This window comes from Myotis brandtii, unplaced genomic scaffold (assembly GCF_000412655.1).
Source record: "Myotis brandtii unplaced genomic scaffold, ASM41265v1 scaffold409, whole genome shotgun sequence".
Classification (NCBI taxonomy): Eukaryota; Metazoa; Chordata; class Mammalia; order Chiroptera; family Vespertilionidae; genus Myotis; species Myotis brandtii.
Window position 1 is genome coordinate 1,069,669 of NW_005365723.1, and position 23,470 is coordinate 1,093,138.

Sequence of the window (23,470 nt, forward strand, 5' to 3'; positions counted from 1 at the left end):
ATTGAACAATGACCTCCTGGTTCATAGGTCGGTGCTCAACCACTGAGCCACACCAGCTGGGCGAAAAGGTATTCACTGACATCCAGTGTACACAATGATCGTCTCTAGCATTTCCCATGATGACACTCTTTGACTATGCAGTTAATCATACCGGCTGTATATTTAGGAAAGCTAAAGCAAACGTTTAAAACAAATCCAATTACACGGAAGTGTCGGACTCTTTAAAAAGTCATACTCTCTATATTCTTTAACTATGTAGGGCTCAGCTGTTTTAATAAAGTGGTCAGTTCTGGTTCTAAAAGGAGATTATTGAGTGTGAAAGCTCACGCCTGCCAGTGAGCATGCCTAGGGCAGAAGCCAGGCTGTGTGGATGATGAAGTCATAACCAAATCCCCATTAGCCACCCGATCGCTGCTTGAACTGAACTACCAGGTGGAATTAAAACTCTGGAGTATGCTCTGTCATCGGTCAGCTAAGCCCGCCTTATGCCTACACATCACAGCCATCCCTGTCCCCTAAACTCCCCACTACCGGCCTTCTCCGCCCCCCACCCCCGCGCCCGAGAAAGAGAATTAGCATTTCTGAGTGAAATCCAGTTTCTAGACTGCAGGTGGCAAGGGCAAAGTGACCTGGTGTCAATTTGATTTGGGCCACGTCTACCCAGCACTTCACGGATTTTTTTCCTTTTGTAAAAAAACAAGGATCAGCCGTAACTTGCATAGAATTGTGTGTCCGGCATGGCTTTTTTTTTTTTAACATTTCATAATTTTTATTTCTAACTTTTCAGCCGGCTGCCTGTGTGTGTATGGAGACGGAGATGCAAACCTTATTATTCCACATTTGTCCCAGTTGAGTGACAGTCCCCAAGACTATCTATCTGAGTGACTCCAACAATCCGACTGTTTTTTAGTCAACTCACGTATTTCTGCCATGAGGTCGGCCATGGGCCAGACTGTCCGATAACCTTGGGGCTGGCCGGCTTCAGTCCCTAGAGAATCATGGATCAGCTGCCTCCTGCCCGCCCCAAGCTGGGGATCAAGCCTGCAACCCAGGCATGTGCCCTGACCTGGAACCAAACCAAGACCTCCCAGTTTTAGGCCAATGCTCAACCACTGAGCCACGCCATGCAAGCATCAAGTTCTTTGCATTTCAATGGTCTCTGACTGGGTAAGTGACAGGTGCTTTTCTGTAAAGAACCCATTTCTAATCTCTGCTTCAAAGCTCTGCTCTACACCTTGGAGGGAGGGGAGGGGAGGGGAGGGAGGAAGGAAGGAAAGAAGGAAACAAGGAAGCCCACGGAGGTGACTCAGCAAATGGCAGATGGCATTTCACCTTCCTCAGAAAACATGCTGATGACTCAGCACAATGGCCACAAAGACGCCAGGAGCTTGGGATGCCCAGAGACAGCAGGCGATTGTGTTCAAAAACGCAATTACCAGAAGGAAAGAAAAAGGATTCTCTCTCTCTCTGAGGAATGGAATCCTTTTCATCATGGACCAAGTACATCCCAAGCCTGGCTTATCCTGTCCCGATGCCCCATGATGCTCAGATCCTCCCCGTTACAGAGGACCTGGGCGCTTCATCATCTGCCTCTAAGATAGTGTCCTACTGCCCTCTCCCAGGCGATCACTCAACTCTGGTGCCAGCCCTATGAGAGAGCTGCTATCCATAAGGAAGGCCGACAGCCCCATTTTCAGAAGGGGGAGCCTTTCAGAATCCTTTCTCCTCACGACCTAACTAAGGGAGCTATTGCGATCCTAAAAATAATCTGCATGAGAAATTAAAATTGGCACCATTCAAATTCTCTAAACCCGGGGGCGGGGGGCGGGGAGGCTCATGGAGTGATCAGTAAAAGGTCCAAGTGCTTTTCCGACTATCTTCACACCTTCAAGGATTGGTAAAAATATTGCTGCTGGTTTATTGATGAGGAAAGAGAGACTAACGGTGCTGTCTTGAAAAGTAGATTGATAATGCCCAAGTCATCCTTTAACATATTAATAGACCCGGTTGACGTCTCTGCATAACACTGACATGGTTTAACTGACCCGGTCTTCCCCCTTTATTCCCCAAAGGTCTCTGAGACCCCCGGCCGGTGTGACTCAGTGGTTGAGCATCGACCTATGAACCAGGAGGTCACAGTTCGATTCCCGGTCAGCACACATTGATGTTTCTATCTCTCTCTGTCCCTCTCCCTTCGTCTCTGAAATCAGTAATAGGAAGGGAGGGAGGATAATTGCCAAGTTACATTTTCAATCCGCTCTCCGGGCTCTAGGTCAGGAAGGAGTGAGACTTGAGGGAGGAGTTGGGAGGGTGGGAGTCCTGGGGACACTATTCCGTCACCACTTGCCGGCTGGTAAGCTCCACCGAGGAGATGAACACATCCAGCCCGACAACAGGAAAGCACGTCCTACCTTCCAAAAGAGAGGTGTGTACGCAGGTGCTGTGCACCTACCAACATGTGTGAGCAGATGGCGTATGTGGTGGCTAGAGGCAGAATGACAGCCCTCGCTTCAAGAACAGGCCTGCATTTCTCCACTCCACGCCCGGCAGGTCTCCCAAAGTCAAGGTTCCGGGTTGCCCTGGCAACAGCTGATCACATCACTATCTCCCGGAGCCGCCCAGGGTGTTGCCACTCAGCTGCACTGGGAGTGGTTCCCATGTGATCCTAGTTGCTGGGGAGACAGACAGCCTTGCTCCAGGAGGTGGGGAACCTCGGATGGCCGAGCGTCCTGCCTTTCATGGCCTATTGTTTCTCTCTCCCTCTCCCTTCCTCCCTGAAATCAATAAAAATATATTTAAAAAAATAAAAAGCTCTTAAATGGTTCACTGTTACTACCTGAAATATAGTGCTTACTTAGAAAAATAAAATAAAAACAGGTTTCTTATTGCTCCGTTTTCAATGGAATTGCCACGTACAGTAAGTAAGCCCGAGTCACTCTTCTTGCCAGCGTCCCTGCCCCCAAATCAAACCTGTAGATTTTCTGCTCAATGTACAGGAAGGGAAAAAAGTGCCTTAAGATAATATTGGACCTTTCAAAGTAGATTCTTAAAAGCTGAGAAGTCGTGTTCATCCTGTGAGTCACCCTCGGTCGGCTCTCTTTTAAAATGCAGCCTCCGTCTTCTTATAACCGAGGGCTTTAAAATTTCAATGTTCAAGAACACCAGCTTTATTAAAATTAGGGCTTGGGGAAATGGCTCAGAAAAGGGAGAAAGAGAATATTATCCAGCCATTTAAGAGATGCTAATTAATGAAGTTCTTAAAGCCCAGAGAGGACATTCCATACAGCAAGGGTTTCTGTACCGAGGAATGAAACTCATCTAAAAACAGAACAAAACATCCCGGCCAGTGTGGCTCAGTGGTTGAGTGTCCACCCATGAACCAGGAGGTCACAGTTCGATTCCAAGGTCAGAGCACATGCCCTGGATGTGAGCTCAATCCCCAGTAGGGGGCGTGCAGGAGGCCGCTGATCAATGATTCTCTCTCATCAATGTTTCTCTCGCTCTCTCTCTCTCCCTCCCTCCCTCCCTCCCCGCCCCCTCCCACTTCCTCACCAACACTTCCCACACTCAACAGAGTAAAAGTAACATTTGATTTTATCTTTTTATTACTGCATGTTGTGGTAGCCTGGTGATGCTCAATCTCTCTCTTTTTCTCTCTGCTATTGGCCCCAAACTGAAAATCTCCTTCGAGTGAAAAATAGATTCCTTGCTAGAGAAATAAATAAATAACAGGAAATCATTTTCCGGGGCTGGTAATGATTCCCTAATACTGATATCAATCAGATAATCCGTGTGCTGCCTGTGGACAGTGCTAAGGCTGGAGGGGGGCTCAGCCCTGGCCATAGAACAGGATAACCTGCCAGGTGAGGGCTGGGGAGGAAGAAGAAGGGCCTATAGCTTGGGGGTCAAGGTCAGGACTCTGAGAGCAGCATTTGATTGTCTTTCTGCCTTATTTCTCCTCAAAATACAGCTCAAAGCAAATAAAGAGGAAGGCTGATGTGATGGGGGGGCTGCCTAAAGGATTTGGGGAGGTGTTGGTAAGAAGACCCAGGCATCCCCAAATGGTCACTCCGTTGTCACCAGAAGGTCCTGGGAAGGAGAAGGGTATGGGATGGATGGCCTCATCAGGAAGTCCGTGTTCCTGACAGAAGGGGGAACCTGAGGCCTCATGGAGGTGAGCGGGCTAGAAAGGTATGTGAGGGGAAAGGGGGTTCGTATCCTTCACGCTGGGAAGTCTGGATCCTAAAGTCCCTGGCAAAGCCGAGAACCCGTCAGCCTCCCCACAGCTGCTTCCTGCAGGGGCTGGGGAGGCCTCAGCAGCTCCCGGGAGGGGCCCAATCAGAGGCCATGGGAATGATCTGACCCCACCCTCACTGAAGGCAGCTCAGAGAGACTGCAGGCTGGATTCCTAGTCACTGAGCAAGCATGTCCTTAGAGCAGGGATGGGGAACGTCCGGCCCGCGGGCCATGTTAAGTGCTCCAAATCATTAGGTCTGGCCCTGCCAAGGCAGTAGGGTGAGTTCATGAAATGTTCGACCAAACAGAGCAGGCTGATTTTTACGTTGATAATTTTGTATGGACCTCGGATGATGTTATAAATATCCACATGACCCTTGGCAGGAAAAAGGTTCCCCACCCCTGACTCAGAGGACCGACAAAGAGGGCATGAAAGAAATAAATGATAAAAGCAAAACAGATCCAATTCAGCTGCATTGAACCTGGTAAGAAGAGAAAACGTAGGCTACTTTAACCTCAGCATCTGTGTAAGTTCTGTGTTTAGATCCTTTTACTGCCCACGGAGGGTGGGTGTCCTGGACACAGTATTTTGGCACGCTGAGTGTTTGAAGGTCTTAAAGGGGCCGTAGAGAGTGCTGTCATATTCCGACAGACTGGGGCCCAGCTGAGGAGCCCGGAGTGAGGGCAGGGAATTTTTAGGAGGTGTCTCTTTAGAGAAGTAAAGTTTTTCTAGATCATACACACTGAAAAACAGTCTGAGGAGGGACGCATCTCAAAATAGCACAGTCTGAATTCCTGGGCTAACATGTCCCCTTCGTCACTTACATGCTGATCATCCTTGAGCAAGTTACTCAACCTCTCTGATCTCTGGTTCAGTATCTGCCCTTTAGTGTAAGAAGATGTACCTAGGCATCTGTTGTGAAATGAAATAAATCAGAACAGGGGGAAAAAACTCTTTTGCAAACTGCAGAATGGCACAAATATAAGATAATATGAAAAAAGGAAGCAAGAAGAAAGAGAAAAAAAAGTAAGGAGGAGTTGGCCTCCATCCGAGGGCGCGTGATATGGGAAGGTGTTTCCCAAGGGGCCAGGGGAAGATGAATTGCCGAAGTCAGGTGAACTACACTTACTGTAGTGAGTGATGGATTTAATTATACAGACTGTATTATATTTGTGCATAAAAAGTACAACAGAGCGACACTGCAATTATCCTATTGAGCAATGTTCCTGCCAACCCAGAGGCTGCCTCTGATGCTCAAAGTGGTTGGATGTGACCTCCACACAAAAGCTTCAGGGAAAAGGGAAATGCTGGGGCCCACAGTGTGACAGCCCCCTGGGGCCCACACAAGGTGACTTAGTCCCCTGGCCTGTTCCCTTACTATGGGATGGATGGATACATGGCTGGCTGAATGGCTAACCTTAAGTTTATGAGCTGGACAGTTTATAATTTAACTAAGGGTTATAGTCTAGAGCAGGGGTCCTCAAACTACGGCCCGCGGGCCACATGCGGCCCGCCGAAAACATTTATCCTGCCCGCCGGGTGTTTTTGCTGCCGCTGCCTGTCCTGCTTAGCAGCCGACTCATCCCGGGCCTGCAGTGCGCATGTGTGGAATGTCTGAGGGACAGTGAACTGGCCCCGTTTAAAAAGTTTGAGGACCTCTGGTCTAGATAGTCCTAGAGATATGTATGTGTATATATTTTTGTATGTGTGTGTGTCTATGTATATATATATAAATATACATACACACACACACACATACATACACAAGAGAGCGAGAGAGGGAGAGAGAGGGGGAGAGAGTTTTATTTCAGTTGAGTCCATTCCCTAAGTTACTACCTAAGTAGAGCCTTAAGTTTAAATGAGAGAAACCTGCCAAAAAGTTGGCTTCCTCGCCTGGCTGGTGTGGCTCAGTGGTTGAGCATCAAAATATGAACCAGGAGGTCACTGTTCGATTCCCGGTCAGGGTAAGTGCCCGAGTTGTGGGCTCAATTCCCAGTAGGGGGTGTGTAGAGGGCAGCCAATGGAAGAGGATGTGTCTCTCTCCTGAATGTTTCTGTATCTCAAGCTCTCCCTTCCTCTCTCTAAAAAACACATTTATAAAACAACAACAACAGCCAAACCTTGATCTGTGACCGATCTTTTCCTAGAGTCTATCAGTTCTTGGGATATTCTTTCTGCAGTTATGCTAATGCTCTAACTGATTGGAGTCCAGGTTTTTCTCTCATCAGTCCCACCCCACTGGGCGGGGTCTTTGTGCTGTTATGGGTCTGCCTGCTGGATTGGTCTGGGGTGTTACTCAGATCTCCACAGCCTCACACACATGCAGCCTGCTTTAGGAGAGCTTAATGCCACAGGCGGTTAATCTCGTTTTTTATGTTTATTTTGTTCCTAGTTTCCCTCACAGAGACTAATTTATTTTGAAGTTCCAGGAGCACTTTACCATAACCTCTCACTTACTGACTATCATAATAGTAATAACCACTTGGGGTGCTTATTAGACATCAATCGCAGTGTTCAGTGTTTTGTATATAAAGTTCATTGATTTAATTTGCACAATATCCCTATGAGATACGGGGTGTTTTGAAATTTTTTAAAATTTATTTTTAAAATATATTTTTATTGATTTCAGAGAGGAAGGGAGGGAGAGGGAAAGAGAGAGAGAAACATCAATGAAGAGAGAGAATCATGGGTTGGCTGCCTCCTGCACGCCCTCCTGCAGGGGATGGAGCCTGCAATCCGGGCACGTGCCCTGACCAAGAATTGAACCTTGACCTCCTGGTTCATAGGTTGATGCTCACCCATTTAGCCACACTGGCTGGGCATATTTTTATTTTTTAAAAATGTCTTTGCTTTACTTCACAGATGGAAAAAATAAGACTTCTGGGGGGTTAATGAGATGTCCGAAGGCCCTAACAGGCGTGGCCTTTTAACAATGTCCCTGTGAACATACAGGGTGCACAGCACCTGACTCAAAGGCTGGTCCTTTGAGGACAGGGTGGGGCATGTTACCTTATTCCCACCCCCAAGTTCACCTGTTCCCGCTGTCTCTCCTTCACCAGGTCTAAGGACAGGGAGGCATCCTCACACCTCCAGACACACCTGCTTCATTTATAACAAGGATTTGTTCACAGAGAGAGATCTTGGAGGTACAGCTTCGATTAAAATCCAGCCGAGTGATACAGACCACAGCCTCGAAAGAAGAACAGAGCCTGGCCGGTTAATATGGACTATCGGGAACCGGGGAACCTCAGACGTGGCTTATAGTTTACCGAATGTCACCTGGAGGAATTAAAATCCAGCCGTGATACAGACCACAGCCTTGAAAGAAGAACAGAGCCCGGCCGGTTAATATGGACTATCGGGAACCGGGGAACCGCAGACGTGGCTTATAGTTTACCGAATGTCACCTGGAGGTCATTCCCATTAGGCAAAGACACATGCTTGTCGGAAAGTTTTCTGAACTGCACACACTGTAAAAATAGCATACATTCCTTCCCCTGAGCCTGAGGCGGCACGCGCGAGCAGGTGGGTACTGTTAAACGCACTGTCCTTGCCACGCACAAGCCAATCATTTCTCATTTTGTCAGTCACACTCTCGTCAGTACCTGCTGGGTCAGCGATTTAACTTCTGTTTCAATGAGACAGCAGGCCACGTGGCGGTGAAGGACTGATCCCGACATTCCATGCTACAGCCAGAGTGACCTTCCCAGCACGCGAGGGGTCACCCACACCCCTCCCTAACTTACAACCCTTCAAGGCGTCTGCACAGATGTAAGCCTCGAGCTCCATAGTGTGACGCACACTACTTTGCATATCTGGCCTCGGCAGACCTTGAACCCCAAAGCCCAGCTCTCCTTCTGCTTTGCAAACCCATCCATCCTATAGATTGGCACATGCTACAGCGTCTGCCTGGGAGTGTCCTGCGTGACAGTGTTCCACAAGGAACTGCGTCATGTTTTTTGTTGTTGTTTTTATTTTTGTTAATCCTCTCCCGAAGATATTTTCTCCATTGCTTTTCAGAGAGAGTGGAAGGGAGGAAAAAAAGGAGGGAGGGAGGAAGAGAAACGAGAGAGAGAGAGAGAGAGAGAGAGAGAGAGAGAGAGAGAGAGAGAAGGATAAATTGAGAAACTTCTTTTGGATCAAGCAGGGAGAACAACACTCCCAGGAAATACACCTAAACCAAGTACACAGTCCTTGGAATGTAATAGTGAAATCTAATGATGTGAGAGAAGCAATAGTAAGTAAATGTGAACCAAAATAATTATTTTGGCTAGATAGAAAAGTAAGTGAACTGAGGGCACTGAGAGTATCTGAGCATTTGTGTGGGCAAGAAAACAAGGACACACATTGAGTGAGAGAACAGGCAGGAAGAGGAAAATACTGGTCCCAAAATAATCTGGTGCCATGACTAGAGTGCTGTACTGAGACTCTCTCCTTCCTCAGTCGTTATTCTGCTATGATACAGTCAGCATCACATCAAAATGTAAATCTCAGTGCACCCCTGTGCCAAACATGCAACACACATGCCACAATAAGAGGTGAGAAAAGAACAAGGAAGATGCGTCCAGAAAAAACGCTCTCCCCGGGGACGGAGCAGCTGTATTTTCTCACCTGAAAATTCCCTTCTCAGAGGTGCCCGCAGCAAACACCTTTTATTTGGTGGCTCCCACTCGGAGCGTGAGTTCTCGCTGCCCAACAGGTCTGCCTCCCTACTTGGCCCATTACCTGATAAGAGGCAGCTCATAGATTTCCTTTCTTCCCTCCTGTCCCCTGAGAACAGCTCTGTTCGCAGGGGAGTCTGTCTCATCTCTTCCCGCCTCATTGTTTTAAATGGGGATGTCGATACCGCTGCACGAAAGCTCACAGGTCACCGGGGAATTGGCAATCCCATTTTTAATGGGCTCCTCACACCGTAGAGCAGGAACAGTTAGGGTGAGATGTACCAGAGGAAAAGAGAAATGAAGCCCAAAGCCAAATCGTGGTTTCAAAAGCAACAGGTCCCGAAGTGAGCTCCACAGCAACGCAGCCCTGAGCGATGCTCCGTGGCAAATGCCTGCGACTGACGAGCCAGACGTTTGGTAAATACTAGCGACTACACCCTATGGTATTTTAAAATATATATATTTCTATTGATTTCAGAGAAGAAGGGAGAGGGAGAGGGAGAGAGGAACATCAATGTTGAGAGAAAATCATGGATCGGTTGCCTCCTGCACACTTCCTACTGGGGATCGAGCCCACAACCCGGGCATGTGCCCTGACTGAGAATTGAACTGTGACCTCCTGGTTCACAGGTCGACACTCAACCACTGAGCCACGCCGGCCAGGCACTATATCCCTATGCTAGAGATTGGAGTTCTACACTAGGATATGAAAGCTCTGAGAAGTCCTGCAATAGGGACTTGAACCCAGATTTTTCTGAGTTCATTTGGGAAGAGAACGTCTCTTTCATCACCTTCGATTTGTAGAAAATCTATTAATAACCCATGGAATGAACATTCCATGAATCGCAGCTTGGGGAACACTGACTTCAAAAGCACACGGTTTGACTGCCCATTTGCAGCCTGGAGGGCAACATCTAGAATCCTACCCTGGGAAGAAGGACACGTTCAATTCACAAGTCCGCTGGCTCCCTGAAGTGGTTACTGCGACAGCTGGCTTCACTTTCAGTCCTTTCCCACATGGCCCCACCCACGCAGCGACCATCACTAACTCGCACCCCTTCGGCAGGAGGAGGACGGTGTCCAGGCACAGCTCTGGCCGCCCTCTGTCTTCTTCTGAGACACCCTCCTTTTTTCAAAAAAAATTATTGATTTCAGAGAGAAGGGAGAGGGATATAAAGATAGAAACACCAATGATGAAACATCATCGATCAGCTACCTTCTGCATGAATTCTACTGGGGATGCAGCCCATATCCCGGGCATGTGTCCTGACCTGGAATCGAATTGGTGACCTCTTGGATCCAAGGTCGATGCTCAACTGCTGCACCACACCGACCGGGCTCCCTGTTCTTACTGGTTTGGAAAAATCTATCCCAGAAGTGGCCCGGGAGCTTCCTCCCTGTCGCCCTTGACTGGGTGACGCATCTCTGCTTAAACCACTTAGTGGGGAAGGAACCGAAATGACATAATTCGATTCAACAAGTCACTCTGCATCCCCGGGACAGGGGAAGGAGTCACCTTCCCTTAGCAGATGGAGGGGGAGCCCCTGAAGAGCAAAGCGAGCTGTGTCAGTGTGAGGCAGGGCCCAGAAGTGGCTGTGGAAGAGGGAATGACGACACTGGCTACTCAGACCCCTGTAATCAGGGGCCTCAGAAAATACGGAGACACCGAAAAAGCAGGAGACAAATCGAAGGGTGTGCAAGCCAAGCCAGAGCAAGAGGCGTTCCAGGAGGGAGGGACTCTGATGCTGCGGACAGGCAGGTGAGGTGCAGGCTTCGAGGTGACTTGATTAGGAATCATGTGCTTGGTGACGGGATGCAGGCTGAGTGGAGTTCAGTAGACTGATGAGCTGGGAGGTAAGGCATGGAGGAGCCCTGTGGTGAGTCATGCCTGCGAACACGTCACAGGTCACTTTGCAGTAAGGCGGACAGATGGTGAGAACAATGCCAGAGGAGGAGACGGCATTTGAGAAGGTGTTGGGGTGGCCACCGCTGCTGCTGAGATGTTTTAAATGGGAGAGATGCTCTCAGACTTAAGGGATAAAGGCTTTGTGCCCTGGCTGGTTTGGCTCAGTGGATAGAGCGTCAGCCCATGGACTGAAGGGTCCCGGGTTTGATTCTGGTCAAGGGCACGAACCTCGGTTGCAGGCTGGATCCCCCACCCTGGTCGGGGCATGTGTGGGAGTGAATAGGAAGATCAAGAAATATAACTCTTATAATCGCCTTTCAATCTTTTTGCTCTTCAGATACGCAACGTGCTTTTCATCTAAAGCAAAGCCATACATGACTCCAGAGAAACTCATTCTGAAAAATGGAGATGGATCGCTAAAATATTTACTGTTCAACAAAAGAGCAGAAAGCTGCTATAATTCTCCCCGTTCCTCTGTTATCACTCCCCAGCATGTGCGCTCGCAGGGATCACACACGCATCTTGGGGAGAATCTAGCAGAGGGTTTTGATTAAATGCTGTGTTGAGAGAACAATGCGGAGACATTTTAATTAGGTCAGATAAAAGGGTTGTGCTGGAGAGAAATATCCTAACAATCACTTTTAGGCTCTCGCCTTAAACCATTTCCTAGAAACGCGGGCTCTGTACATTCTCGCTGCGCCATTATCCGAACACTTTGAAAGCTCCTGCTGCCATGAATGACCCATGGCTTCCTAGCCCATGGATTTCCATCGCCGGGTTTCTGAACCACTGAGGCTCCTTCTACTCCACGCAAACAAACACCGAATTCTAAGTCCATGGCGTTTAGTCACTTGTTCGCCCTCACTGAAAGCACAGTTGATAACAGGCCTATTGCTCTTCAGGAAGCGATGCCACATACTGCTTCTTGCCTATGGTGGCTGCCAATAGCCAGGGAGTTATAGGACTGATAGACGTGAATTAGAAATTTTTGAGACCAAGAAAAAAAAAAAAGAAGGATCTCTTATCCTTGGAGACAGTATGGGGAGACCTGGAGAGTCTCATCCTAAGGGAAATAAGCCAGTCAGAGAAAGCCAAGGATCCCATGATGTCATTCCTATGTGGAATCTAATGAACCGAAAAAACTGATGAACAAAATAGATCAGAGACACAGAAGCATGGAAAAGAGACTGTGGAATCTCAGAGGGAAGGTGGGGGTAGGGAGGGTTGGGGGGTCAATGCATAACCCATGGACACAGACAATAGGGTGGTGAAGGCCTGGGAGGGGTGGGTGCGGGGTGGAGGGGGTCAATGGTTAAAAAAAACAAAACAAACACACAACCAAACAAAGGGGACATCTGTAATACTTTCAACAATAAAGAAAAAAAAAGCACCCCAAAGTTGATCTCTTATTAATAGTTTCTCATTTGAAGTTTACTGCAAATCATTTCTATCATTTATCATCTTTGTTTCCCTACATCATCTTTTACTGAAAAGTTTGACATGAGTTCTGACACGAGTTCTTCATTTTAACCTCAGCATACTACTGTGCCAATATGTCATTTAACCATCTTTCTCTTGAGCCTGAATACATATATGGCCATATAGCAACAGTACACATGTATACTTGTTAATGTGTTTCCTACTACTTAGTCATAAATCGTATCTCCATATCTAGATTGTAAGCTACTAAAAAAGGGACTATGTTACCCGGCTGGTGTGGTTCAGTGGTTGAGCGTAGACCCATGAACCAAAAGGTCACTGGTTCCATTCAGGACACATGCCCAGGGATCCCCAATAGGGGGCGTGCAGGAGGCAGCCAATCGAGGATGTTTCTCTCTCATTGATATTTCTCTCTATCTCCCTCCTTCCTCTTTCTCCAAAAATCAATAAAAACATTTATTTTTTCACTTAAAAAGATATTATGTTGTGTGTGAGCATTATTAACATCAGTTGATGTCAAACTTAGATGGGTCAAACCAAATTAAGCCTACCTGGGAATGTTCACCACCGCCCCCTTATATTTAATTTGCTGAAAAGAAAATTAATGTATTTTCTTATCGGAGATGCCTCCGCGTCTGTCAGTGTGACCCAGTGTGCTGATAAATGAAGCCGAGGCAGCCTGGACATAGCTTAGAAATAACCCCGTCTCTCTCATTTAACTCACTGAACTCTGGTTCCCGATTTCAGACTGGCGTCAGCGTCTGAAGCTTCCACACCCACGCCCTCGCTCCCGTCTGCCTGGGGTGTCCCGAAAGGGTTGTCACTTGCTAAGTCCATATACCTTTCACTATGGCAGCCCCTGGGAACCTAAAAATGCCGCAAAGCAAACCTGTGGGGTGAACTCAAGAAAGGCTTGTCTTTGATTTCCAACAGCGCTCAGAAGCCAGACAAGAAGCAGTGAACCTGGGAAGCTTCCTTAGACGTCGTAAATGCAGAATCACTTCAATTCAGGTCCAAGCAAGTAGTTCATTTTTCTTTATCATTATTATTATTATTATTATTATTATTGATTTCAGAGACAGAAAGGAAGAGATATTGATTTCAGAGACAGGAAGGAAGAGAGAGATAGAAACATCAATGATGAGGGAAAAATCATCAATCGGCTGCCTCCTGCAGGCCCCACACTGGGGTTTGAGCCTGCAGCCAGGCATGCGCCCTGACTGGGAATTGAACCGTGACCTCCTGATTCATAGGTTGACACTCAACCCCTGAGCCATGCCGGCTGGGCTCCAGTGGTCTCTTAAAGGTGACTGTATCCTTTTCAACCCACCAAGCAGCCATGCAGACTGGATCTAAAATTAGCTGCTGTGATGTATTTGTTTTTCCTTTTGCATCCAAACACAGGCAACAGGACAACAGGGCCTTTTGTGTCCTATGACTGCTGTATCATAGGGAATTCTTACTTCCTGTTTGTACTCAGCGGATGAGCCAACCTATTGGGAAGAGTGTGAGGGACCTTTTCCCAAACACCACCTCTTACTCATGTTTCCCCGAATTATGCAAATGATGCCATTCATTCTCCCACCTCCTCCTCTCTGGAGAGGCTCCCAGGTTGGAAATGAAAGGAATTCTTCTCTCAAATGTGCGTAATCCACACTCATTGCTTTTGACAGCAAAGGGCGGGACGGCGAGATACCACAGGAGCCAAGGGTTTAATCGCATCGCCTCTGCCACCAGCTTAGCGGCGCGGCCCTCGGTGGGTCCTCGCTGTAGAATCGAAATGCAGGCAACTCATACTTGCCCACTGCACTTGAACAGAAGGGAATCTACGGCAGGTGAAGGAGAAAGGAGGATCAAAAGTGAGGACTCGAGGGGGAAAAAAGACCTGCTAATGTCTCTAGGGACAGAAACACTGATCTCGCCAGGGAGGAGCTGCCTATAGAAGAAAGGCCAAGTTCTCGTGAAGAACAATGAGGCTTTCAATGAACTCGCCTGCCTTTCCTCCCCACCTGTTCACATTCCCCACAGCGGCCTCACTCCCCGCTTCCTCCAAGCCCTGGTTCCTCACCCCCCACTCTACTTCTGCATCTAAGCTCCTCTCTAGTCATCTTTTTTAAAAATGTATTTTTATTGATTTTTAGAGAAAGAGGGAGGGAGAGAGAGAGAAAGAGAAACATTCATGAGCAGAAAGAATCATCGATCAGCTGCCTCCTGCACGTCCCCAACTGGGGATCGAGCCCATAACCCGGGCATGTGCCCTGACCGGGAATCAAACTAGTCACCTCTTGGTGCATGGCTCAACACTCAACCACTGAGCCACACCAGCCTGGCAAGGAAGTTAATTATTTTTAAAATGCTATGGGATTGTGTGGCTCCTTTGTTTCTTTTAATTGCACACTTATAGTTTCTGAACATGAACAGAAAAAAAAGATAAGTGTCCTTGTCATGAATGAATCATGAAAGAATTGAGCTCCGTTGCCATGGTGAGTCCCATCCACCCAATATGATGGACGTTTTGGCTTCGTTCCACTCTATGGGGCGAGGGCTGAGTCAAGGGTTATCTTTCCCTGGTCACGAAAGTGACCAAGGCTTCAAAAACTATTTAATCCATGGGCCGCCTCACGCTGGCCTAGAATTAAATTCTCACCCTGTGAGCAGACACTTCCCAAAGGGCTCCTGTGCCCTCCGCAAATGATTATTCCTGCGGCGCGGGAACTTCTTAAATCATTTCCCGAACTTAGGTCATTCTTACACGGCTTCCCGATACCCCCTGTCATACAAATTACTTAAAATGCTTCTTTCCATCCTAAGCAATACCACCCACGAAGGAGGGTTTGATGTGCGTGTTATAATTTCATAGGGAACGAGATGAGTACTTTTCTCTAACAATGAAGAGTGCTACTTGAAATTCTCTCGCGCGACACCAGGGTCATTCACACCAGAGCCCCGGGAACATTGCTTGAATATATTACTGAGAGCCAACCCGGTTAGGAAGTGTTTTGGTGGAGATCTGGAACCGCAAACCCAGCTCAAAATGGCTCTATGCTGGTTCTGACAAGATGCTGAGTCGTTTTTCGGGGACAACGGAACAAAACCACAAGGCGTGCAGCTGGAACACATGCAGAGGAGAGAACTTTGACCAAAGCTCCCTGTCCCCAATGGAGCCAGAGGACTGTGACAGGACAGGAACCTGAATGCCAGAACCTTTCAGAAGCCAAGGGGCTGCTGTCCACGGGGATGGGTGCTGAATCCTCACCCTTTACCACCTCTTACCATAAACTGCCAAACTACCAAGTCCCAAAGCCACGCTATGGAAACCTCCCCGTCAAACCAGCATGGTCTCCTTAACCCATACATCTTGCCCGGATCCCCAGGCCGAGGAGACAGAGGTGAGCTCGGGCTCATGTTTCCTGGCCAGCAGACCTTGCAATAAAGCCTTTGCTTTGCTCAAATGCTGGGCAGCAAGCCCTTGTTCGGTAACAAAACCTGCATCTCGAAACCAGCCCTGAACTGTAGGAGGGCGCTGAGCCTCTGTTGCCAGCCTCTTGCTGAGGGCTCCCGTTTTATTTGTGTTGGAGTGTGTGGTTTTTTTACATACTCACAATGTTTCTCTAGGCTGAAATTAATCTTATCTTCCCACGTACATTGGCGCCGGAGGCTCTATTTGCTTGCTTGATGGGTATGAGGATTGGCTACTTCAGGACACTTGCAGGGAACAAAGAAAAACCAGCTTCTCTTTAATCGACGCCTACCTCTCAGAAGAAGAGAATGCCTCACCCCCTCAGCAACAACAAAACACATACAGTCATGTACCCCTATCTCCTTGTTGCAGCCTGGAGCCCCATCCCTCCTCTTTTATTGATTTTTTAAAAATATATATTTTATTGATGTCAGAGAGGTAGGGAGAGGGAGAGAGAGAAACATCAATGATGAGAGAGAATCACTGACCGGCTGCCTCCTGCACATCCCACACTGGGCTCACAACCCGGGCATGTGCCCTGACCGGGAATGGAACCGTGACCTCCTGGTTCATAGGTTCACGCTCAACCATTGAGCCACACCAGCCAGGCCCATCCCCCTTCTTTAAAAAGTAAAAAATGTGGAACCACAGGTCCTCCCAACAGGTATACTACGTGTTTTCACTTTGCATACAACATATCTCACAAGCCGACTTGTCCTTAGCACTTTCATAATCTGTTTCCCTTGCAAACTGTTTAACGCTGGGGCAGGCAGGGAACAGAACAGCCTATGATTCATGGGTCAACTGCATGAAATGCGGAAGTTCTAGAGCGGAAGCTTTGGGGAACAGGGCACGGGTTCCTTCGCCATCGCCAACACCCTTTACTGAGTGACGGTCACGGGTCTGACACTCAGCCGGCCACGGTGGGTGACACAGAAAACAGATGTCATCGCTCATCTCCAACGGCTGGCGCCGGTGTTGAGAAAACACCTTTGTTTTATAAAAAGCGATTCAAACAAGTAGATAATAAGAATCACAACATGAACTTCAGCACAAAGAAGGAAAAGCGGTCACTTCAGGAGATGCAGAGACAAGATAGGCTGACATAAAATGCTCTCATGTATTATTTAAAAATGCATACCTACCTGTCTTGGCAAATTAGTCTTGGAATGAAAGACTTTTTTAAATGTACAAAAATTATCTCAATCAGTAAGAGCAAATGGGAACTGCATATGAAATGATGGAAAATGTATAACTTACCCCCAACACAGTTTTCAATGGTGTATTGGAGCTCCTAGAAAATAAAAAAGACCAAAAAAAAGGTGAAGATTGAGAGGGGTCAATAGAAAACATTGTTAATATTTGCAGACAATAAAATTTTATACATTAAAAAACCCAAAAAAAATCATAGAAAAAGATATGAGCATTAGCTCTAAAAATTACAAAATATAATACCGATTTCTGATACAGAATCATCAATAGTGTTGAACATGTCCAAAAATCAATTAGATATTGGAAAAGAAAAAATGGCCCACTTTCAATAGAATAAAATTACATGGTACCTCAACTCAAGCCCAATAAAGATTTGCAAGACATTTCCAGTTAAACTTTATTGAGTACATATTTGTCTCTGCTTCTTTTAAAAAATTTCAATAAAATTCCAGGAAAGAATTTTGAAAGTATTAAATCCACAAGAAAATGGTAGAGGAGATAACTTTTTAAAAGGTATGTTTCTATGACCAAAGAACGTTCAATGATGAATAGTATTCTACATCCCTTTTGCTAAAAAAAATTTGCCAAAGATTTCTTAGCATTGACATAAAATATTGCTATGCTGTGATATGGAAGTTACTTAAATATGTGCAAACCTAAATTATGTACAAATACCTGATGCTTACGGCACTTACAAAACTGAAACACCTAGTCAAACTTAGCAACAAATCCAAACAAAACTACAAAAACTGCCCGGCCAGCAGTGGCTGAGTGTCGACCTATGTACCAGGAGGTCAGGTTCGACTCCCAGTCAGGGCACATGCCTGGGTTACGAGCTCGATCCCCAGTATGGTGCGTGCAGGAGGCAGCCGATCCATGATTCTCTCACATCATTGATGTTTCTCTCTCTCCCTCTCCCTTCCTTTCTGAGATCAATAAAAATATATTTTTTAAAAACGAAAAACAATGACATTTCCATCAATAACACTAACTCAGCGAGAGGGATGGTGTTACTTCACTGAAATGAAACTTCCATTTTCAGTGTTAATATAGTGCTGTCATATGCTTGGGCCATGCAACCACTCAGCCCCCTCATTTCTTCTCTAGGCCAGCCATCCTACAGCACCGCCTATACTAGTTGGCTTTCCCTTGTCTTGCACCTGTTATTTATGAATTTAATTAATCTCGGCTCTAGAATTCTGTAGAGGACTCCTGGTGCCCATGGGACCACAACCCGACATGCAAACTTGCTTGGACGGTGAAATGATGAGTTCGTTATTTGCTGGTCACCCAGGCATCCAGCATATGTTTTAATTAAAATTTAAAATAATAAGCAAGGATGCCTGTAGTCTTTGACAAAGAAGGTAAAATAGGACCACCAAGTAGATGCTAGTTATGCAAGATCATTTCTTTAAAAAATATATATTTATTGATTTCAGAGAGTTAAGGAGAGGGAGAGAGAATCATGGATAGGCTGCCTCCTGCACGCCCCCTACTGGGGATTGAGCCTGCAATTGGAGTACATACCCTTGACCAGAATCAATCCTACAGCCCTTCGTCTGCAGGCTGACCCTCTATCCATTGAGCCAAACCTGCTAGGGCTTAAGTTGGACTTTTTAATGATGGCAAGGGATAGATACCTATAGGACCAGTCCCTATTAAGAGCTGGGAAGGACAGATCTAACATGAGGACAGTGAGTAGAACCACCACCACCACATTCAGACTTTAATGCATCGGCAACGCCACAAAAGATACAGAAAAACTATTAAATTATATTCCACTGAGAGGTGGGGATCGAAGAATGTAGGCGTCAGCAGAGCTGGTCTGAATCTTGTCTCTGTGCTTAGTAGGTGGGTACCGCTGGACAAACGATATTCATTGTTCTGCATATTAATTTTTCATCTATAAAACCGGGATTACTACTACCAAGCTCACCAAGCCATGCCTGAGGTTTATATGGACAGGGAATCTGACAAGTATGTCTATTCATTCTTTCCGTATTCTTGTTTCCCCCTTCTCCTCCCCCCGCCCTTAATCATATGCATACGGTATTTTTGAATATGTAAGATGCTGTAAGCAGCTGACATATAATTTTGTGTGTTGCTAATTCACTTCATGCTTTAGTGCTTCTCCTATATTGGAGCTGTCACCTCTTACCTGTTTCATTCGTTTAAAGAAGCCAACATGTGCGAGACAGTTCATGTAGCTGGTTTCTCCCCGGCGGGAAATTTTGATTGTTTCTAAGCTCCTCCCGCCCAATATAAACGGCGATGTTGCTGACATGAAAGAGAAATCACTCTAACACGTTCCCGAAGGTACAAAAAGGCTTCGGCGGCCATTATTACCTTAGGAAGCCATTTTTCATGTGTGTTTATTTATTCTGTCAATTCACCCTTTCATTGGCACCTCTTGAAAGTGCCGATGTTTCTAGAATACCTGGGCTTCTAATGGGAGGAAAAAAGCTTCCTCTTGGCTTAACTCCTGCTCTGGAGACTGGCGACGGACTCAGTGCAGCCTGGGTTAAGGGGTGACCCCCCTACAGGTCCCCACTGGGACTTCCCAGGACCCCCTCAATGCAGACTCAGGATTAAAAAGCCTATGTAATGTCAGTCCCGAGTATAACGAAACACACTGATTTAGTTCCATTAGCCTCCACACCCCCGCTTTTTAAAAAATATATTTTTATTGATTCAGAGAGGAAGGGAGAGGGAGAAATAGAATCCATGATGAGAGAGAATCATGGATTGGCCGCCTCCTGCACGCCCCCTACTGGGCACGGAGGGCATGTGCCTTGACCAGGAATGGAACCATGACCTCCTGGTTCATAGGGCCACATTGAACCATTGGACCACACAGGCCAGGCGACCCTCATTGATTTTTAATGAGTATAACTGTCTGGGGGGGGGGTGACTAGAGCCACTTTTTTTCTTCTCCTGAGTATGTAAATGAGCTTGGTTGCTACCTTCTGGATCAGACAAAGAGTTAAACTGAGTTTATGCCAGTTAGTAGCAAATTTAAAGGCTACAGCATTGGGGAGGAGTGGGGAGAGAGAGAGAGAGAGAGAGAGAGAGAGAGAGAGAGAGAGAGAGAGACACTTCTGGCACATGCGATAACTAATCACGCAAACAATTTATTTGCCTCAAAGCTCATTGTGAAAGGGCGATAATTGTTTTCAATAGAGACGCAGATGAATTATAATTGGGCGTCACTGAAAGTCACCGTAATATTGAATAAAACATTAGCTATGTTAACCGGTGTTATTTTGCCATTATCTTGAGGTGGAGGAACGATACAGCTGGTGAGCCGCACCCACACCCTTGTCTTCCTCAGTCAATCCTGCTGGGGCTTACATCACCAAACCAGTATTATTACATGAAATGTTGGGGGGGAGGGGGAGGAAGAGAAAAAGCTGAAAGGGGGAGGGAGAGGAGAAAAAGATACAAAATATGAACAATAAAAAGGAAATAAATACATATCAACAATTGAATCTAAAAATCAAAATAAACGAATAAGAAATCTAATGAAAGAATAAACTCGTGCATATCATAGACTCAGAGACATGGAAATGGAACAGACTGACGATTCTCAGAGGGAAAGGGGTGGGGGTGGGGGTGTGGGAAGAGATTAAACAAAGATCTTATGTGCATGATCTACGGACACAGACAATAAGATGGCGAAGGCTTGGGGTGTGAACTGGGTGAAGGGCGGCGATGGGGGGAAATAAGAGGGACATCTGTAACACTCTCAACAATAAAGATTAAGAAAAGAAGAAGTCATGGCTAAGTAGATGCCAGGTCAGACTGGTCGCCTCTGTGTGGCACCTCCTTGGCACATCACCAGGGAGGAGGGGACACAGGGTCAGTTTCCAAAAGAGCGGCTTTGTAAATGCCAGGGAGGCACCCCGACCGGGCTGGCTGGCTGTCTTGCTCTGAGCAGGAGTCCCACAGCCTGTGATGCCCTGAGCACGCCTCTCTGAGCTCAGCCTGGACAGGGCTATCGACCCCTATTGTCCAGCTGCCACCCTCACCGTGTCTGCTGTCACACTGCTTGTTCAATAGATTCCGGCTCTGCGGCACATTCTGCCTGTGTGTGTGTGTGTGTGTGTGTGTGTGTGTGTGTGTGTGTGTGTGTATATTAATATATTTGTATTGATTTCAGAGAGGAAGAGACAGGAAGAGAGAGATAGAAACATCAATGATGAGAGAGAATCATTGATCAGCTGCCTCCTGCACACTCCCTACTGGGGATCGAGCCCACAACCGGGCATGTGTCCTGACCAGGAATCAAACTGTGACGTCCTGGTTCATAGGTCAGCGCTCAACCACTGAGCCATGCTGGCCGGGCCCGTCCTTGTATTCTTGTGCTCTAAGAGACCAAAATGACAGTCAAGGGGATGAGGGGGGGAGGCTGAGGTGGCCCAGACTGGAAAGTGTGGCTGGGCCTGGCAGACAGGGACGACGGTCACAGGTGGCAGGACGATGGCCGTGGTGAGGCCCACAGACTGGGCGGCTTCAGGACCGGCAACTCGGCCTGTAGTCCCATCTCCGGGTCCTTAGGCCCGACCCCAGAGGCGAGGAATAGCAGCTGGTTGGATGGACCAACTTTCATTTCAGCCCACACAGCACGGGGTCACGGCGGACAGCTAGGGCCAAGGAGTTGGAGCACTTTTGTTTACATTTAAGTAAACCCCACCGAATGGCTGATAGGCGCTCTGGGCTAAGAAGACAGAATCTGAGAGCTGCCTTTGGGAGGGCTTTGTCCCATGGGCGCTGCTTGCTTTCCCGAGATGCTGCACACAGATGGCACGCACAAGGCCACTTGCAGGGCACGCAAGGCTGGGGCCAGCTTGGCTCCCCTCGAGGGTGGCCATCGGGCTCCCAGGCACATGCATGTCCTGCTGTTTACAAGGACACGATGAAAATTGAGCCAAGCACATGCCGGCCAGATGTGGTCTTTGCAAACTGCGTGGTGGGCCGAGAACCCCAGAAAACCAGAGAGAGTTCCAAGATGCCACCCCAGGGAGGACCAGGTATCCTGGAGAAAATGAGGTGATTGAGGGTCGAGGTCAGCACAAAGGCGGGCTCAAGGTCAGCAAGGACTCTTTAGCGGTTTGACTTTGCTTTTTTCTAAGAATAGTTTCCAGGATGCACTGCAGCTGGAGAGACCCCTCTGGGCATTGGCTCGTCCACCCATTTACCACGCGGTCATCTTGGCAGACGTGGGAGTCCTGCTCACACATACACTGCCTTGGGTTCTTGAAGGAGATTCAAGTTGAAGAAGAATTTAGCCAGAGGTCAGGGCAGAGCCCAAAGAGGTGAGGGCTGGGGAGAGGGTGTGGGCCCAGTGGGGGTGACCTCTTTTCTCAGAGGTTAACCCAGGGTCATGCCTGTTAAACAGACATAGGGCAGCTTTGTCTGGTGATCAAGGTATAAGAAAAGCTTCCTGTCACCTGGGGTGGCTCAGTGGTTGAACGTCAGGAGGTTTGATTCCTGGTCAGGGCATATACCTGGGTTGCAGGCTCGATCCCCAGTGGGGGGTGTGCAGGAGGCGGCCGATCCATGATTCTCTCTCATCATTGATGTTTCTCTCTCTCTCTCCCCCTCTCCCTTCCTCTCTGAAATCAATAAAAATATTTTTTATAAAAAGAAACCACAAGAGCCTTAGCCGGTTTGGCTTAGGGAAAGGAGCATCAGCCCTCGGACTAAAGGGTCCATGGCACGTACCTCAGTTGCAGGCTCCATCCCTGGTCCTGGTAAGGGCACATGCAGGAGGCAACTGATTGATGTCTCTCTCTCACATTGATGTTTCTCTCTCTCTCTCTCTCTCCCCTTCAATTTAATTCTCTCTAAAAATCAATGGAAAAATATCCTCAGGTGAGAATTAACATCAATCAATCAATCAATAAATAAATGTCAATAGCTAATTGAACAGTACCCAGATACACATCTGGACAGTGTCAGCTAACTTTGGGGGACAAGGCAACCGGGGCAACCCCTCTCCTGCCACTAGTCTGGCTGTGTGACCTTTAGAGCCGCGGCTGCCAAGGCACTGTGTGCAAATACAAAGCGAAGAGAGAAGAGAGATGTTTGCGGATAATTAAGCCCGGAGATATGCGTGCATCAATTATTCAGTTTCTGTGGGTCCTCATTAACACAGGCTCCTCGAGTGCAGGCAGCACCGTCATTCGCCTGCGGACCGGCCTCCGGTTCATCCCTGCGTGTTCAGTGCAGGGAAACATAGCGTGTGGGAGGGAGAGTCCTGGGGGCGTTGGCTGAGCCACCGGAAGGTGAGAACGGAGAGACTGGCCATGGGATTGCGTGCTTGCAATTCAGCATCGCCCAGGAAGGAAAGGGCCGAGTGCCACTGCCCGCACTTCACTGCGATGCTTGTCCTGGTGCCACACGATCCAAAGACTGGGGACCTCAAGAAATTAAAAATCGCACTCCCATGTGACCCAGTCATCCCACTTCCGGGAATATATGCTAAGAAACCTGTAACACTCATCAGAAAGAATGCATACACCCCCATGTTCACAGCAGTGCAATTTACAATA

General features: G+C 47.4%; 1 long non-coding RNA gene across 1 annotated transcript in view; it reads right to left on the bottom strand.

Annotated features, from left to right (window-relative positions):
* Window positions 1-23,470, bottom strand: part of LOC106727334 — a 109,248-nt gene that overhangs the window by 78,713 nt on the left and 7,065 nt on the right. Inside the window, exon 3 of the long non-coding RNA XR_001363500.1 lies at window positions 16,965-16,998. This is a non-coding gene — a long non-coding RNA (uncharacterized LOC106727334). The remainder of the gene's footprint in view (window positions 1-16,964; window positions 16,999-23,470) is intronic.